We start from the raw sequence: 19,540 nt of genomic DNA on the forward strand, positions 1-19,540 counted from the left end.
TTCTTGTTTCTTTGTTTGGAGTCATGTACAGATATAGCAATCCTTATCCTGACTCTGATAACTTGCTGCAGCGTGATAATTTATCACTTAAGTCACTGAAAACCATTGAAAAAGTGAAATTAAAGTTTCTTGACACTGTGTATTATATGTATTTAACCCCTTCGAGCTCAGCAATGTAATATTCCGTCTTGCTGACCGCCCCGTTCGCGCTCAGCGACGGAATATTATGTCGCAGGGAAAATGCATCGCCATTTTCCACTGGCGCGTGCACGAGCTGTGACAGCTGCTGTTTCCGACAGCAGGCTATCACAGCTCAATACGCCGGGACCTATTGCGATGGTCCCGCCTCCACAATCGCCACTATTGGTCAGTCAGTGAGTAACTGTCCAATAGTGGCGATCGGTCTCTTCACCTCCTCTCCCTGACATCACATCCTGCCGCACCCGCCCTGAGATGGAGATAGCGAGGCGTTCAGAGCGGTTGTGAGTAGAGGGAGAGAAGAAAAAGAGTGAAAAAAAGACAACTTTTTTCTGCTTCCCACCTCCCCAATCCACTACCCAGTCCTTTACCCTTCCTCCTTGTGTTCCCCCCACATTTTTGGTCAGTGATCTCCTATCACTGACCACTTCTTAGTCTTCAGGACCAATTTCTTGGTCCCTGGGGATTATTTTTTTCTTTATAAAACATATAAAATAAAAAAATATATATAAAAGAAAAAAAAAACGAAAAAAAAACCTGTTAATTGAGACAATTTATCTAGTTAGTTTAGTATTAGTGTTAGTTAGTGTCAGGGAACCGTCAAAAAGCATAGTTAGGTATAGCGTCAGGAATCCATCACCATAGTTAGATCTAGCGTTAGGGGTCCATCACAGTAGTTAGGTTTAGCGTCAGGGAAGCTCGGAATAATCTAGATAGGTTTAGTGTCAGGCACCCGTCACCGTAGTTAGGTTTAGTGTTAGGGAAGCTCAGAATAATCTAGTTAGGTTTAGTGTCAGAGAATAGTCGCCGTAGTTAGATTTAGTCTCAGGGAAGTTCAAATAAAATCTAGTTAGGTTTAGTGTTAGGAACCCTCGCCCTTGTTAGGTTTAGTCTCAGGGAAGCCCACTCGTTCTATAAAAACACCAATTTTTTGAGCTGGTTTAGGTAGCAGCCTATTGCTCCTAGTTAGGAAAGCAATCAAACATGTCCCAACGGACATTTAGTGCCGAAGAGGCATATTCATTTCTTGCCTCCGACACAGAGTCGTCGGATGGTGAGACTCTGTTTTATTTATCCACCTCCTCATCCAGTGATGAAGAAGAGGAACCTCCTAGGAGATGCCCCTTGACCACCAGTGCAGTTGAAGCCCCCGAGCGAAATGACCCCGCCGCAGTTCAAGCCCCCATTTGGACCCCCACACCAGACATTTATGAGCCCAAAATCCCAGAGTTAAAGTTTAATACGGCAGGGCTCAGTGAAATGGGCTTTTTCAAGTTCTTCTTCACTGATGACTTTATAGATCTTATGGTCTCCCAGACAAATTTATATGTCCAACAGTATATTACTAAGAACCCTACATCATTTTATGCCCAATCCTACAGGTGGACCCCTGTAGATGTAGCAGAGTTGGGCAAGTTCTGGGGACTTCACTTGAACATGGGGCTTCTGAAAAAGCCATCCATTAGGACCTACTGGAGCATGGACATCTTATACCATACCCCCAATGTACCGTATGGCCATGTCCAGGATGCATTATGAGGCAATATTTCGCTTCTTAAATTATAAGGATAATGAGCAGTGCCCACCCCGAGATGACCCCAGTTTTGACCGTTTGTACAAACTGAGACCCCTATTAGACCATTTCAGTGCTCGGTTTGCCCAAGCATACACCCCCGAGAAGTGTATTTCTATTGATGAGTCCCTGGTACATTTTAAAGGGAAGCTTCAATTCCGCCAGTACCTGCCGAGTAAGAGGGCAAGGTATGGCGTAAAGATGTATAAGCTGTGCGAGAGTGCATCAGGGTATACCTACAAATTTAGGATGTATGAAGGGAAGGACAGCAGTATTCAGCCCCCAGAATGCCCCCCCTTACTGGGAATTAATGCAAAAATTGTGTGGGATTTGGTGCACCCACTGCTGGACCAGGGTTACCACCTCTACTTGGATAATTTTTATACCAGCGTCCCACTCTTCAAGTGCCTCGCTTCCAGAAGTCCTGCGGCATGCGGCACTGCTAGAAAAAATCTGAGAGGCCTCCCTAAGATTCTGCTTGGGCAAACACTCAGAAGGGGTGAGAGCTGGGCACAATCTAGCAGCAACATATTGTGTGTCAAGTACAAGGACAAGAGAGATGTCCTTGTATTAACAACAATACATGGCCACACCAGTACCCATGTACTTGTACGAGGTACCAGTATAGAGACCCCCAAACCAGACTGCATCCTGGACTACAATAGGTACATGGGAGGGGTTGACTTGTCAGATTAAGTCCTGAAGCCCTATAGCGCCATGCGGAAATCGAGGGTGTGGTATAAGAAGATGGCCGTGCACATCATACAGATGTCATTGTACAATGCGTATGTGCTACGTCGATGTGCAGGCCAGAGGGGAACCTTCCTGGAATTTCAAGAGGTGATTATCAAGAACCTAATCTTTAGGACCAAGAATAGGGAGCATCCAGCACTTCCGGAAGCGAGGCCACACTCATCGTACCAGGGCAACACTTTCCAGGAGAAGTTCCCCAAACTGGCAAGAAGGGAAAAAGTCAAAAGAGGTGCAGAGTCTGCTCAAAGAGGGGGATAAGGAGGTAAACAATATAAGAATGCGACACGTGTCCCGAAAAACCAGGGCTCTGTATGAAAGATTGTTTTCGAATTTATCAAACATCCCTTAATTTTTAATTTACCCTGATACACTCCGCACAGCTTATGCCCCTCATCTTTCCTTTCTGAGCCCTGCCGTGTGCCCAGGCATCTAACAACAGCCACTGTAAAGGATCTGCCAGGCACAGCGGGGTTAACGCCCATAGGTAATCAGTCGACACCTGAGTCTATGTCTCTGAGACTGACTCCAGCTTCCACCACTCAGGCTGGCAGGCTTAGGAGTGGGCCAGACTCAGCTAGCTCCCGCCCTCTGTCTATTTATACCTGCCTTTCCTGTTCCTCCAGTGCTTGTGATTCTTCTCGTGTGGTTTCCTGGCCCAGCTACAGCTCCTGACTATTTGATCCTGCTCCATACTGACCCTGGCTTACTGACTACTCTTCTGCTCTGCGTTTGGTACCTCGTACACTCCTGGTTTGACTCGGTTCGTCCACCTCTCTTGTTGCTCACGGTGTTGCCGTGGGCAACTGCCCCATTTCCCTTAGCTTTGTGTACCCTTGTCTGTTTGTCTCGTGCACTTACTGAGCGTAGGGACCGCCGCCCAATTGTACCCCGTCGCCTAGGGCGGGTCGTTGCAAGTAGGCAGGGACAGAGTGGCGGGTAGATTAGGGCTCACTTGTCTGTTTCCCTACCCCTATCATTACAGCCACATGTAGGGGATTGCCGTACCCGGGAGAACCCACATTACATCTTATGGTGCGTGTATATCTCCAGTGGCACATGCTGGGCACACTATATCGGGCACGGACATGCCATATATATATAGAAAATTGCAAATCTCACTCTGCCCCATCTGCTGCGCATTATCTTTTACACTGTACCTGTGGGGTCAAAAGGCTCACTACACCTCTAGATGAATGTCTTAAGGGGTGTCGTTTTTAAAATGGGGTCACTTCTCAGGGGTTTCAACTGTACTGGTACCTCAGGGGCTTCTGCATACATGACTTAGCACCAGAAAAACTCCAGTAGGCCAAATGGTGGTCCTTTCCTTCTGAGCCCTCCTATGGGCCCAAACGGCAGTTTATCACCACAAATGGGGTATTGCCGCACCAAGGACAAATTGGGCAACAAAATGGGGTATTTTGTTTCCTGTGAAAATAAGAAATTTTGATAAAAAATGACATCTTATTGTTCTACACACAGGTATCCAGGCTACCAGGACTAATATTATGGGTAAGGCTATCTGAGTTATTAATGTTGGGAGTATTTTACTCCTTAATATAAGGACTTTAAACACACCATACACTTGGTTTTCCTACTTACCTGTGTTCATATCATATAGAGTCTCTCCACTCATGTACCTTTTTAACATGTATGTTTTTATATGTATTTAATAAAATTTGTTATTCTTTTCATATATACTTGGCTCTATACTCTGTTTCTTGTGTGTGTATAGGGTTTAAGTAGAGTATAACAGAGAGAGTTCCCAGCATTATCATTCCCTTACCCCCCTACAACATTACGAATTATATTCACTTGGGACTGGTGTTGTTTTATTAAATTTCTTTTGATTCTCTTGATTTTTTTTGCTGTTTTTGACATTCCACTATGTTCTGCATAAAGCTTAGTGTCAGCTGTACTGTGACTTCTTTATCATAACGGAGCCATACCAGGCCCTTATACACCCTATATGCTTCCCCAATAGAATCCATAAAAAATAAAAGGGCCGAGCAGTGCTCCGGGGTCTTTTCGCAAATCACTCTAGCTAGAATCGCAAATGAAAATGTTCACCATATTAACCAATTGGTAAACATTTGCGGAATCAGGAGATAACGCCTTTTCTCCTCCTCCTTCTTTTATGCTCTAGCCCCTCTTCCCCTGATCCAGATAGAACTTCTCCAAGGGGAGGAGGGAGAACATCTCCACATACTCATCCTTCCCTATTTGTTTCCTGACCTCCTGCTTAAGATGGGCACCGATCCCTCGAAGCAGACATACACAGCCAAGTTATCCCTGTTTACCTAATTAGGTGTCTCAGTCTGGACTGAGACCGCAACCGCCTCATAACTCACCGGAAGAGGGTTAACAAGGGAAAATGAAACAGGACCGCCCACGCGAAAACCTGGGATGGACCCGCACCCTTCACCAGGGAACCGCCCACCATGTTCAGCAGGCACACCACTGAGTCCCTCATGCATCTGCACACGCCTCCTGCTGTGTTACCCCACAGCCCCTAGCGGCAGGGGGCAAACCTGACCTAAACAATAATGGCACCAAGCACAAATAGTGATGCTTTTGAAAAGTATCAAAAAACTTTATTAAATATAGAGGACAAATGAATAAAAAGTGTCACACAATAGATATAGCAACATCTCCAGAGTGAAATACACAGGGTGAACACATGCCCATAACAATACGGATACATCTTATTTATAAAGTGTATAGTGCTAAGCAATATATATGAAATAAGGATATATATACCATATATAATATAAATTGTCTTTAAAATACTGCAGGATGGACAAGGACATGGACAAGAAGCTAAATACAAGTAGTGATGGTCCTAGGATAGGTGCAACACATGTTCAAAAGAGTACAGCATATGAAATAACATGCCTCAATATATACCCATCTATATGACACAACCGGGATGGCGCCAACCACGACGCACGTTTCGGCACAGCCTTCATCTGGGGGTGACATCATCTCCTAACAGGTATAATATAATAATATATATATTATATAAGATATTATTATATTATATAATATAATATAAATTTTGGTATAATAATGATACAACAGTAAACTGGAGATGACCGTCCAACACTGCGAATTTAACCCCTTAATGACAATACGCCTTTTCACGGTGGTCATTAAAGGGGTTCTCTGGAAAAAACATTATGGTCTCATGTTTACTTGATAAAGTGGTTCTGTTTCCACTAAACGCGTTGTACCTCAAGAGACCCTCTATCTCTCTTTTTTATGTATGTTTTATTATGATCTATTGTTTTAGACAATTAATTATATATATATATATATATTTTCTCAAAAAAGTATTGCGCCTGGATGGTGTCTCTTTTTTACAGTGGATCCCACCAGGTTCCCACTGTTTTTATCTACCTGCTCTTACTGAAGATGTCCTCAAAACTGGCTTAATGAGATGGTAGATCGGAGAGTGACTGAGGCAGTGGAGGCAAAACAGGGCGGACCTGTTGCAGGCAGCGGCTAAGGCATCTTGGCCCTCATTGGGGGACCTCTCCAGAACTCCAGTGAAGGACCTGGGCATGTAGACGAAGCCAAGGCAGACCCAGCAGAACCGGGTTGATGGCTTTAGGCAGGACGAGGAAGTTGATCTGTTCTGAGTGAAGGACTCCGATTTGTAACGTAAGTGGTTTCATGATAGCCACAATAGGATCGGGCAATCTTAGTCCATTTACAGAAGCAACAGCAAGGGATCTCTCTAGAAGAACTGTGGGTAGATGTAGTCGGTCTACTAAATCCTGCTGGATGAAATCTGCAGCTGCCCTGGAGTCAAAATAGGCAGAGGAGAAGTGTGATGTCTCTCCCGAGATGATGGTCACAGGAATAGATAATTTGGAAGAGGTTTTGATGTTTGGTATCATCCCACCTAGAGTTGCCTCTCTAGGAGCTGGAGTTTCCCGGCTTTTGTGGACATTGGCGCACGAAAGGGCCTTTAAGGCCGCAATACAAACACAGACCTGAAGAGAATCAGTGCTGTTTCTCCTGCTCGGACAACTTGACTCTGTCTACCTGCATTGGTTCCTCAGGTAGAGCAACAAGAGGGGGCAGTAGTGGTCTCTGGAACGAGGGTGCTAATCTGTGAAAACGTCTCTCCACCGAACCTCCTCATCGCGTTCCTGGATCCTCATGTTGACCCGGGTAGCCAACAGGATATGGACATCCAAGGTAGGTGGGAGGTCGCGGGCTGCCAGCTCGTCCATGGTGTGTGAGGACAGTCCATGCCATAGGTCGCCACCAATGCTTCATTGTTCCATGCCAAGTCTGATGCCAGGGTACGGAAGGAGATGGCATACTCTCCTGCTGTGGACCCCCTTGCTTGAGGGTTAGCAGAGTGGCTGCTGCTAAGGATGTTCGACCCGGCTTCTTGAACACGTCACAAAAAGTCTGTAAGAACAGGGCTAAGTCCGAAAATTTGGGCCCCTGTCATTCCAGGATGGGGTTCGCCCATGCGAGGGACTTGCCAGCGAGGAGGGAAATAATGAACGCTACCTTGGCCTCATCAGAGGAGAAATGGTGAGGACACAGTCATAGCGAGGAAAAAGAGGCAGTGCAACTGTAGATCCGGAAAACAGACAGTAGGAGTATTAGGCAGTGGAACGGCAGCAGTCTCTGGGGAAGGAACAGGGAGTTGATCCAGTCGGGCGATGATGGAGTTTACAGCCACGAGGAGTTGATCCTGACGTGCATATAGATACAATATATACTATTGGGGTCCACCCCTTAGTAATTGCTGACGTGCATATAGGTCACGCATATCCGTCTGTATGACCTGAACTGTGGTCTTAGGCTGGCCAGCGGGTTCCATGGCCTGAGCGTACTGTCACAATCTAGGGAACATATGTAGCTGACTTTAGCTTGACTAATAACGCATTAAATACACAGTGGAAAGATCCCTTATCTTGACCTTTTCAATGACTTCTCAATGGTTATTTTTGTGTGATATCACGCTGCAACAAGTTATCAGAGTCAAGTTAAAGATGGCTACATCCGTATGTGGACCCACTAGGCCGTGGGCTCCGGCTCAGATAGGGCTAGGTGTGGCAGGTTGCGCCAGACGAAGCGGATGGCACCAGGAATGGTAGATGACACACAGACGTGGCATATCCAGCCGGCGGTACCACACGACTCTGATAAAAGGCAGGCACAGTTAGGAAACAGCAAGGGATACAGGAAATAGGATGCAGGGAACGGGAACTCTGGGATCAAGCAGGAAAATACTAAGGGACCCTTTGCAATACAAACATGGGAAAAGTACAAACAACACTCAAGCAAGGAGTGGAAGGGCAGAGACCTTTTTATAATCCAGGGTGCACTGGGGTAGGATAGAAAACTTTTAGGAAGTGCGCACGCTGGCCCTTTAAGGCACTCCTCGCACACTCCAGGAAGGGAAGGCCGCACCAGCCGTGGTCTCTGGGGAGGTGGCCAGGAAGTTGCGTTCATCACAGGGTGAGCGACAGAGGTCCGCAGTCATAACACTGAGATTTTTTTTGGTGTTGTATATATGTACTGAGCAGTGGCGTAACTACCGCCGTAGCAGCCTCATGCTACGGGGCCCGTGGCATGAGGGGGCCCGTGTCGCCCGCCGGCACGGGCCCCCACCATGGCCGGAGGCTCCGCTGGCAGCCGCTATGGCTGCTACAGCGGGACGCCACTGAACACTACGGCAGAGCAGGGAGGTATCTCCCCACTCTGCCATTAACTGGTTCCCGACCGCTGGCTGTATTTTTACGGCCAGCGGTCAGGGTCCTTAAAACCTGAGCCATAGACTTTTTACGACTCCGGTTTTAACTTACTGCCCGTGCGATCGGGCTGCTGAATGTCGGGTCTCCGGCTGTCAGTGACTGCCGGGGACACTGAGGAGAGGATAGAAGCAGCTTTCGCTGCCAGCGATCACACATGTATCCCCTATCCTGTGGATAGGGGATACATGTATTTTGTAGGACACACTGTAGGTCGCATTTTTTTGGGGAGGGAGGACGCTGTATGGCGTTCCCTATAGGGGGGGGAGACACTGTATGGCGTTCCCTACAGGGGGGGCTGTATGGCGTTCATTACAAGGGGGGCTGTATGGCGTTCCCTACAGGGGGGGGCTCTATGGCGTTCTCTACAGGGGGGGATGTATGGCGTTCCCTACAGGGGGGGCTGTATGGCGTTCTCTACAGGGGGGGCTGTATGGCGTTCTCTACAGGGGGGGCTGTATGGCGTTCTCTGCAGGGGGACTGTATGGCGTTCTTTACAGGAGGGCTGTATGGCGTTCTCTACAGGGAGGGCTGTATGGCGTTAGCACTGTCCAATAAATATACAGTAAACAGAAGAAAATACGGTCCAGCAATCCTCATGACAATGTGATGACTTTATTAGAAAAACATTTTATAAACCACACGGCATGTTGAAGTGATGATACAAGACTGCTTACGCGCTTCGAAAGCCAACTACATTCTTCGCAAATGTACGCCATCTCCTCCAAACAGTCAATTACATCAGAAGTCCAGTTCCTTGTGCTGCATGACTCGTGGACGCCCTATCCGTGGCGATATCCGTGTCCTTTCCACTGCTTCTCACTTGAGTCCTGTAGGCACAAAAAACATTCTGCAAGTATCCATTGTCATCCCTGCCTGCAGATTCTGCTTTAATGATGCAACTCACTCAACTCCTTGTCTATTTCATCGTTTACTGATGCCTCTTTTAGATGCGACAGATGTATTTTTTTTATACTTACCAGCCTGCTTCACAGGCACCATCCCTTTTTATTGGCACCTGATCAATAAGGGGGTCCTGCTCCACCACCATAACACTGCAATACTAAACAAAATCTTCCATAGACATCACAAAAACTAGACAAGCCTTTCCTCCCTTATGTTTCCCAACAGTTCCTGGCACAAGTGTGTGTAGGTAGAAATCAACAAACATGTTTCCTGGCCCCAAACTTTACCCCCTCTTTCCAGTAAAGGATTGGCTTTCGGTATCACGCCTCCTCGCTTTTACCTTTTTACTTTATCCTGCGTAAACATTTTTTTCAGCATCTTAAACGTCTTGCCCATTAGCCCATCTATCCCCAACATCAGACCACTTATTATAATCTGACAGATCAGAATCAGACTCAACCAGCTACTGTTGCCTTCTTCTGCTTCTCTTTACATCCAGATGCGCTGCTCCTGTAATTCCAAACATTGTGCCAGTACCCCGTGTTCTAAACATTTTGGCAACCCCAAGGTGTCCCTCTCCCATGTTGAGATTATGAGGCCCTACTGGGATATTGCTGCCTTCATCGACCCTGGATCCCTGCGCAAGGATCCTGGCACTTGGCCCATCATCGTGCCATGTTCCCTCAAATTTTTGCTAGAATGATACCATTGAGGATACCTGCCTTGCTTCCTTGATGCCATTTGCTCCAAACAATCCAGTACACCCCAAGTCCAGGTCCTTGTGCTGCATGACTTGTGGGGGCTCTATACGTGGCAATATCCTGGCACCTTCCATTGCTTTCCGCTTGAGTGCTGTAAATATAAAAACATTCTGCCAGTGTCCATTATCACCTATGCCTGCAGATTATGACTGTGTAATGAAACTCACTTAAGTCCTTGTCTATTGCATCCAGGCCTTGACACATCGCAAATGTTCTTGGCAGACCAAAGCTGTCTAAAATCCCCCTACACTCCCTCACCCAATTACCTTACACCTACGTTCAGTTCCAAACCGAGCCATGTGGCCAGCATTTTGGACAAAGATACCCCTAACTTACATTATGCCTATTCCTACCAACTATCCAAGGTTCCCCACTGCTACGCCTTTCTTGGCATTTTGCCCGCTCATTACTTTTTCAATGTACAGAGCTACTGGTGGATACTGTATATAGTAACTAATGATGGACATACCGCATATAGATGAAATATTACTTCAGAGAGTCCCCCTGGCAGCAGGCAGCCGATCTCAAGAAATTCTGGAACAAAAAGTATAAACTGTGAAGATATTATGACGTGCGCTTAGTATGGTTCATCATATCAACAAATATATGTTCAGCCTATTGAAAACATCAGGGAGATTGTTCCCACAGACTTGTCATGTGTCTCTATAGGAACATTCTGGATGACATCACATTATAGAATTTCTATAGGTTGTTATTTGCTATAATACTTACATATATACAGTGGATCTTCTAGCATGTCGGCTGTCACTGGTGCCACATATTCAGATGTTATAAATGTCTGTAAAATACATAATGGGTTTAATGCACATACATAAAATAACCCCATATCTATAATGAATAATAATATATTTACTTTCACACATTTCATTTTCTATCACAGGGCGAGTCCAATGCCCCTCTGCCACACAAATAACACCAGCAGTATAATGGCATATAATAGTTGGAGGACCCTGGTATAGATTTTGTATCAGGGACCAGGAGCTTATTGTTATTCTTCTATATAATCTTATTCTTAATGGAAAACTTCTAATTTGTCTTTTGTGGAGTCTTTTGGACTGGAGTAGAGAGAGTAGAAAATGGTCAATTGGATTTCTGGATTCAACAGACAAAATAATTATTAAAGGGGTTCTCTGACAGTTTCATAAACCTTAGTCTAAGCCGCATATGGCTAAAAATAACAAATTGTCCCTACTCATTTTTAAAATTCCCTGTGGCTCCTGCGCTGATGGTTCTGTTGTCTTTAGTTGCTAGGCCACAGCGGTCATATACGTGTGGATGGCATGTCACGTGGCAGCTATTGTGTCACATCCAGGGCCGGCCTTAGGTTTATTGGTGACATGTGCAGTATCTGTGACGTCCTCCCCCTTATGATGCACCATGTAGTGTCCAAATAATTTAATCATACAGTGCCCAAATAACATCACCCAGTCAATAAACTAGGGATTGTATCTTTCTGTTTTTTTATATTATAGGTTTGGGCCCTAAATGCCGGATCGGCAGTGTAAGTTGAGGGTGCCCAGGCCATCTATGGTGGTAGTGCCCTCTTCAGTATTGACCAGTAATACACACTATGTGATCATTTAGAGATGCAGTTAATAAAATACACTGACCTTGGACTCTCCTACTGAATACATCCGACTGAATGTAGAACGTTATGTGATGTGAGGTGGAGGGCTCTGCTTAATCTTTGATCTGCCCTCCTGGGACGTGTGGTTATCATTAACTCTTATGAGGAATTAATTCTAGGAGAAAGAAAGACAATGTATTAGGACAAATCTCAATCAATGGCAACATTTCTATCTAGAACAGAGTCCAGTCCCCAACCAGTGTAAAATTACCAAAGGGGTAAATAGGATGACCGGCTGGGGTCCAGGGATTTGGGGTGGCCCACAGCTCTGGAGCTCCATACGCCCCTAAAAATTGGACAAACAATAACGGCGCAGGGAGGAAGCGAAATGTCTGACCCGGTTGATCGTCTATTAGGTGAGTATAATTTTTTATTTTATAGGAGCAAAGGGGGCACTATTAATATGGGGGATAAAAGGACTGAGTCGGGCTTAGAAAAGGGGGCTTCATTACTGTGGGGCCATACAAAAGGGGCATTCTGACCCAGGACATACAAAAAGTGTCATTCTAACTGTGGAGGGTATTGGTGGATACTGCATATAGTAACTAATAAGAGACGCACCTTGCATAGATGAAATATTGCTTCAGAGAGTGCCCCTGGCAGCAGGCAGCCGATCTTAAGGTGTTCTGGATAAAACAATAATTGTGTAGTTTTATTTCTCCAGACAGCCGTGTGCTCAGTATAGACCACCCAACAATGAAGGAAATGTACATTAGGGCTCATGTACACAGCAACTTCATGTGGACGGACCTGTATGGTGGCGCACAGACTGCAGTACTGGTAATGTAGACACTCTGTGTGCGCTGTGTGCTCCCCATAAGCCAAATGTGTATTAGAAAATTACATAAATAACAAGTCCCTTATATATTACTAATACCATAATATCTTCTTTATGGAGCATTTCTATAATAATAATAATATAAAGCTGCAGCAAAATTCCCAGCGTTTACTTTTGCTACATGTGGATGAGTTTTTGAGACTGTAACTATTCACCTGTAACACTTGTGAATTTTGCCGCGCAGCAAATCTGCAGCGTCTGAATTCAGCTTTATGGCGTAGAATATAGTACTCAAATACTGCAATCATACAGTGCCCAAATAACACTGCCAGACAAGTATTGTCTGCCACACTGTAATGTAATCCATTATCAAGGAATTGCATCTGCATCCTGAGCAGTGCCCTTTACTTTTTTTACATGAAGAGTGGGATTGAGTGTTCAAGCAATGGGTGCCCCAGACATCAAGACCAGTGGCGCCCCATTCATTAGTGACAGGTGATGCACCCAGTGTAACCGCACAGGTCGCACACCCCTAAAACAGGCCCTGGATGAACAACATTGGGGAATTTGTTCCCACAGTCTTGTCATGTGTCTCTATAGGAACATTCTGGATGACATCAGATTATAGAATTTCTATAGGTTGTCATTTGCTATAATACTTACATATATACAGTGTATGTCCTAGCATGTCGGCTGTCACTGGTGCCACATATTCAGATGTCATAAATGTCTGTAAAATACATAATGGAATAAACATAAAATAACCCCATATCCATAATGAATAATAATATATTTACTTTCACACCTTTCATTTTCTATCACAGGACGAGTCAGACATTGAAAACATTTTGTAATGTTAGTGTAAACCCAGGGAACATAACTATAGGGGTGAAGAGGTTGCAGTCAAACCCAGGCCCAGGTGTCCATGACTGACATTAGGGGGGGTCACAATGTGGGCAATTTACAAATGCCAATCCCCAATGCCCCCATCTCCTAGAGGAATCCCGATTTTCGCTCCTAGAAACGCGATGTCAGTGAGATTAAATTAAATTAAATTAGATATCATATTGAAAACGACTGAGAAGTCACATTCCACATTACTGACAGCTGCAATTCTCAGACAATGGTAAGGGTATGTTCACACACTTAACTAAAAAACGTCTCTAAAATACAGAGCTCTTTTCAAGGGAAAACAGCCTCTGATTTTCAGCCATTTTTTAAACCACAAACATTTTTTGAGGCGTTTTTACCAACGTTCTTGGAGCTGTTTTTCTATTGAGACAATGAAAAACGGCTCCAAAAACAGCCGAAGGAGTGAAATGCACTTCTTTTTACAGGGTGTTTTTTATGCGCCGCTTTATCAAACGCCCACGTAAAATGCACCATCGGGAAAAAAAACAGTTTTTCCCATTGAAATCAATGGGCAGATGTTTGGAGGCGTCTAGCCTCCGTATTTTCGGCTGTTTTTCGGGGTGTTTACGGCCAGGAAAACGGCTGAAAATAGGCTGTGTGAACATACTCTGTTGTACTGAGTTGTAACTTTAATGAGAAAATATGAAACATTGAAATCTGAATGTAAAATGTTCAGTTGTTACTTGCATTAATAGAAACATTTTACTGGAACTTGAACTGTTTGTCTAAAAAAAAAAAAACAACCCCCGACAATCACCAGAAAAAAATCCTTCTACAATCATATAGTTGTGGTGAGGTGTTGGTGTGGTTAGAAATTGCTGCAGTAATGTCCAGTGTGAATCTGGCCTTATATGAGAATTCTAGAGCGTATATATTTCATGTGTCCAGTAACATGTAGAATTAATGATAAAATGCTGCATCTTACCTGTCAATCACACAGTCAATCACAGTCCCGGTCCAGACGTCATTGGCAGAAATTGTAAAAAATATGTAATCCAGCTGCACATAGAACCTAACGGCTAGTACTGCCTATGACATCATCAGTGACATCATAAGCGGCTGCAGTATCTGTTACATCATCTAATTATCTCCTACTGCCTGGATAGACTGTCTGTGCATACACTGGATATAGGCGTTACATGGGACTGCTGTTTATAAACATGGAAGAAAGATACATGTGTGGTTATAGGGGCTACGACTAAGAACATGTAATGTATGAAACGTGTAATCTGTTACTAGATGGATTTTATACTGTAATACAGATGTAGCCATCTTTAACTTGACTCTGATAACTTGTTGCAGCGTGATACTTTCTTGATCCCGCAGCACTCCGTGTTTCAAGTGTGCGTGAGTAGGCTTCCACGCCAATGTGTAAAAAATTGGAACTCAGCACTCCAAGGTATTATGCAATAAGTGATATTTGATTTCACATATAGCGAAAAGTAGTAATCCAAAAATAATGGCGCCATTACCCAACAGCGACCGAGGTCACAAGCGCCGCATATCCGTGTCTAAAGAAGGTTGAATGTATAGACCGAAACGTTAAAAACCTATTTTTGGATTACTACTTTTCGCTATATGTGAAATAAAATATCATTTGTTGCAGCGTGATATCACACAACAAAAACCATTGAAAAAGTCAAGATAAGTGATTGTTTATTTAATGCGTTAAAAGTCAAGGTAAAGACGGCAACATCTGAACTAATAAAGGATGCATTTTATTGAATTTCGTTTTAGGCTACATTCACACAACAGTAAAAAACGTCCGCTTTCAGAACAATGATGTTCTATGGGTATATTCACACGGCCTTTTTTTAACCACCCGTGAATATTGGCCGTCAAAAAATAGAACATGTCCTATTTTTGGCCGCTTTCACGGCCAGACGGCCCCCATAGAAGTCAATGGATCAATTTTTAATGGCCGTCAATACATGTAACAGCCGTTAAAAACGGTTCTGTGATTTGGGGATTCAAGAGCCAAGGGAACTATTGGCTCCCTTGCTGGTAATCTGCGGCGCAATGACACATACTCACCGTTGCAGCGCCGTCCTCTACAGGTGTGGTCTCTAGTCTCATGGGTTCTGCGAAGGTGACGAGATGACGTCCTCGTGTCGCCTTCGCAGAACCAGTGAGACTAGAGATCACTCGTGACGTAGATGGTCATGCATCGGTGAGTATGTAGGGCATTCAGGCGGACAAAAATTACGGATATTTTTGCGCTCACTACTATGGTAGCATGGCGCTAGTACAGGGGACATTGTTGTCTACTGTAGCAAATTTTTCGGCACGGTCCTGAATTTACAGAGAGAGTCCCGGAATATTACCACAGGGAGGGGGGGTGTGGTGCTTTCTCCGGAGAGGTGTCTGTGTCATCATCTACAGGGGGGCTGTGTGCCATCGTCTACAGGGGGCTGTGTGCCATCGTCTACAAGGGGGCTGTGTGCCATCATCTACATGGGGCGGTGTGCCATCATCTACAGGGGGGCTGTGTGCCATCATCTACAGGGGGGCTGTGTGCCATCATCTACAGGGGGGCTGTGTGACATCATCTACAGGGAGGCTGTGAGCCATCATCTACAGGGGGTCTGTGTGGCATCATATACAGGGGGTCTGTGTGCCATCATCTACAGGGGGGCTGTGTGGCATCATCTACAGGGGGGCTGTGAAACAATCATGACAATGACCTTTGTTTGGGTGTTTTCAGGGGGTTGGGACAAAAGAAGACAGACAAATGAAATTCATCAGTTTTTTTAACGGCCATGAAAAACGGATGCAAAATGGATGTCAAACGGCCATTAAAAACGGACAGACGGACTGGAAGTGTATAAAAATTTGCAGACACAATGATGCAAAACGGGCATGAAAAACTGACAGTTGATCAGTTTTTGTTTTTTTTTGTCAAAGTTTGTTTATTGGTTTTTTCAAAATTTTTTAACATACATGTTATAAAATACAATTCGGATGAATCATTTGTACTAGAGATACATATAATTCCATTGTTAATTACATAACACTTTAATACCTTTCGTGACAACATCATACAAGATTCCCCTATTCCATTTAAATTTGCATCCAATATTTCTCTTTTACTTCTCTACTTCTTAAATTGCCATCAACCGATCCACATATTGTCTCTGTATTGGTGTTATGACTCCTTACCATTGGTAGACACATCATTCGATCTCGTTACTACTTTGTATGGCGATGAGACCTACAGATACCCACTGTTTCATTCCTCTAAGCATTCCATATATCCCTTTGTGTCATTTAGGAAGTTCAACCAAGGTTGCCAAATACTATAGTATTTACCTACGTTTCTTAAGGCCAGATAGCTTAGTTCCTCTAGTCTCGACATTTGAGCTATTTTGTTTAATATTGGGTAATTGATGGGGAGGTTGTCTTCCTCCAATTTAGCGGTATCAAAGCCTTTGCTGCTAAAACTAATTGTGGCCACAGTTTCTCCCGTGAATGACCTGAGGGGTTGACAGAGTGAAGGTTCAGCAGTAAATAGGTAAGTGTTAAAGTCTGTGCTGTGGGGCAAATAATTGTCAGAATTCATTGTACTTTTCTCCAAAAGGATTGAATATTTGTACACTCCCACCAGATGTGCGTATATGTTCCTACCTGTTGGTTACATCTCCAGCAAAGGGGAGATATCGTTGGGTCTATACGATGCAATAGTTCCGGCGTTTTGTACCATCTAGTGACTAATTTATAGGAGGTTTCTTGTAGGTTTATGCACCTAGAGGGCCCGCTGCTGGATTTATAGATATATTGTATTTCCACCTTTGTAAATTGAACCTTCAGCTCTTTCTCCCATGATAAGATATGTGGTAAATCGCTCTTTCCCTTCATGGAAGCTAGCTTCTTATATAGTAAGGAGAGGGATTTCGGTATTGGTGTTGCTGAGGACAGCAGTGACTCAAACCATGTCAGTGGTCTGATAACAAAGCCATGTTTTACCAGAAATTTATAGTTTGAGAGCAGTTGTAAGTACTCCAGATAATGTATTCTCATTTGAGGGTATTTACCTCTAATGTACTCTAATGAGGGAAATTTATCCATGTGTACAATGTTTCCTAAGGCCACTTCTCTTAATTCTGATCCCATGCAGATATGAGCCCCTTCCCTCTTCTCTTTAAGCCCTAATAGATCACCTAGTGTTGTCAGTAATGTAGGAGTGTGACAAACATCTTCTTCTAGTGACAACTTTTTCCATACAGCTAATACCGCTTTTGTGAGGATATTAGTGGTTGTATCATTCATGCCAGGCAACACTGACCGTATTAACCTCTGAGTTAAAGGCCTACCACTCACCTCTTCTTCTATATATACATATAGTTTGTGTCGTGTTACCCCATACCAGTCTAGTATTCTGTTCATCTGAGTAGCTTGGTAGAAGGTTTGGAGGTCTGTGAAATTTATTCCCCCTAGTGCTTTTGGTCTAATCAAGGTTTTGAACGCCAGCCGATGTCCCCTTCCGCCCCATATGTATCTTAGCAGTTTCTTGTTAATGTTATGAAAGTATTTTTGTCTTAGGTAAATTGGCATTGTCTGTATCAGGTAGGTTATTTTCGGAATTATGAACATTTTTATTAGGTTACATCTGCCTAGCCAGGATATATATGGTAATTTCCAATTCGTCAGTATACTCTCAATTTGTGAGATCAAGGGTTTATAGTTCATTGAAAACCATGAGTCCGGGGAAGGTGCAATCTTTATGCCCAAATACTTAATCGAGTTTAATGACCATTTAAATGGGGACGAAAGCTGGGTCTCCGCTACCACCTCTTCAGAGCACGTGATGTTCAATGCAACCGACTTATCTGGGTTAATTTTAAAGTTAGAGATTCCTTCAAATTTGACAAACATGTCGGCCAGTATGGGGAATGAGATTTGTGGGTTTGAGGTTAATATCAAGAGATCATCAGCGAAGGATGCCGTCAGGTGTACTCTGCCCCCAATCTCCACCCCTTGAATCTGTTTGCATTGACAAACTTGTTGAATCATCGTTTCAATAGCTAAGACAAATAAAAGAGGCGACAACCCTGTCTCGTTCCATTCATAATCCGAAAAGGGGGGGATAGGATACCATTCACTCTAACCTTTGCTGAAGGACAGACGTATAAGGCCATAATTTGCTTAATCATGAGTTCCGGTAAGCCAAATTTGTGAAGTGTTTTGACCATAAAAGTACAATCTACGCGGTCAAATGCCTTTTCGGCGTCGGTAGATAACAGTGCCAAGGGAATTTTACGTCTATGAGCCAGCTGTATCAGATGTAGTACTCTCAGTGTGTTGTCTCTTCCCTCCCTCCCCGCTACAAACCCCACTTGCTCCATATTGACCAAATTCGGTATCAGCAGCCTCAGTCTATTCGCGATGATTTTAGCATAAATTTTTATATCTACATTTAGTAATGATATCGGTCTGTAACTACTACAAAGAGCCGGGTCTTTTTCAGCTTTGGGGATTATAGAGATGTGTGCCTCTAAAGTCTGACGGGTAAACCCACTACCCTCAGATATTGAGTTATATGTCGAAACCATATGTGGCAAAAGCAATTCTTGAAAGGTTTTGTAGTATACCGCTGGGAGCCCATCAGGTCCCGGGCTCTTCCCCAGAGGCATACCTTTCAAGGCCTCTTCTACTTCCGTGGGAGAGAAGGGTCGAGACAACACTTCTCTCTGATTGTCGTCTAGCCTAGGAAGATTTATATTCTCCAAAAAATTATCTATTTCTTCGCTTCGCTGTGCAAATTGTTCCCCGGATTCCTGTGCTCTTATCCCATATAAAGCCTCATAGTAGGTTTTAAATTGTTGTGCAATATTTTCTGTTGTTGTGTGTATTTTCCCATTTTCTGTCTTGATTGTTCTAATATAGGCTTGGTCCTGTCGTTTTTTAGCCATTAGGGCCATGAGTTTTGACCCCCTATTCCCGTGAAGGTACACTGCATGTTTGGAGTTTAAATATGCTTTGGAGGCTCTTAAGTTAAGTATCTGCTTGAGGTGTTCTCGTTGTGTAACTAACTCTCTTTGGGTCTTTGCTGCCAAGGATAATTTATGTTGTCCTTCTAACTCTAAAATTTTCCTCATAGTCTCATCTATTTCCTGCATATGAATCTTTTTAGCACGAGAGCCAATAGAAATGAACTCACCCCTAATTACTGTCTTGTGTGCCTCCCATGTGTTAGCCAGTGATATATCTTCATTTATATTTTCTTTAAAATAGTGA

The 19,540-nt window shown here is 43.9% G+C and overlaps 1 long non-coding RNA gene across 1 annotated transcript; it reads right to left on the minus strand.

Moving 5' to 3' along the window:
• Window positions 1-9,826: 9,826 nt before the first annotated feature.
• LOC142740544 (uncharacterized) lies at window positions 9,827-14,305 on the minus strand. Its single transcript, XR_012880762.1, has 7 exons — window positions 14,232-14,305; window positions 13,058-13,124; window positions 12,178-12,242; window positions 11,600-11,731; window positions 10,701-10,767; window positions 10,438-10,502; window positions 9,827-10,059 (listed from the first exon to the last, which is right to left on the minus strand). It is a non-coding gene; the product is annotated as an uncharacterized LOC142740544 (long non-coding RNA).
• Between the last annotated feature and the right edge of the window lie 5,235 nt (window positions 14,306-19,540).

This window comes from Rhinoderma darwinii, chromosome 2 (assembly GCF_050947455.1).
Source record: "Rhinoderma darwinii isolate aRhiDar2 chromosome 2, aRhiDar2.hap1, whole genome shotgun sequence".
NCBI lineage: Eukaryota > Metazoa > Chordata > Amphibia > Anura > Rhinodermatidae > Rhinoderma > Rhinoderma darwinii.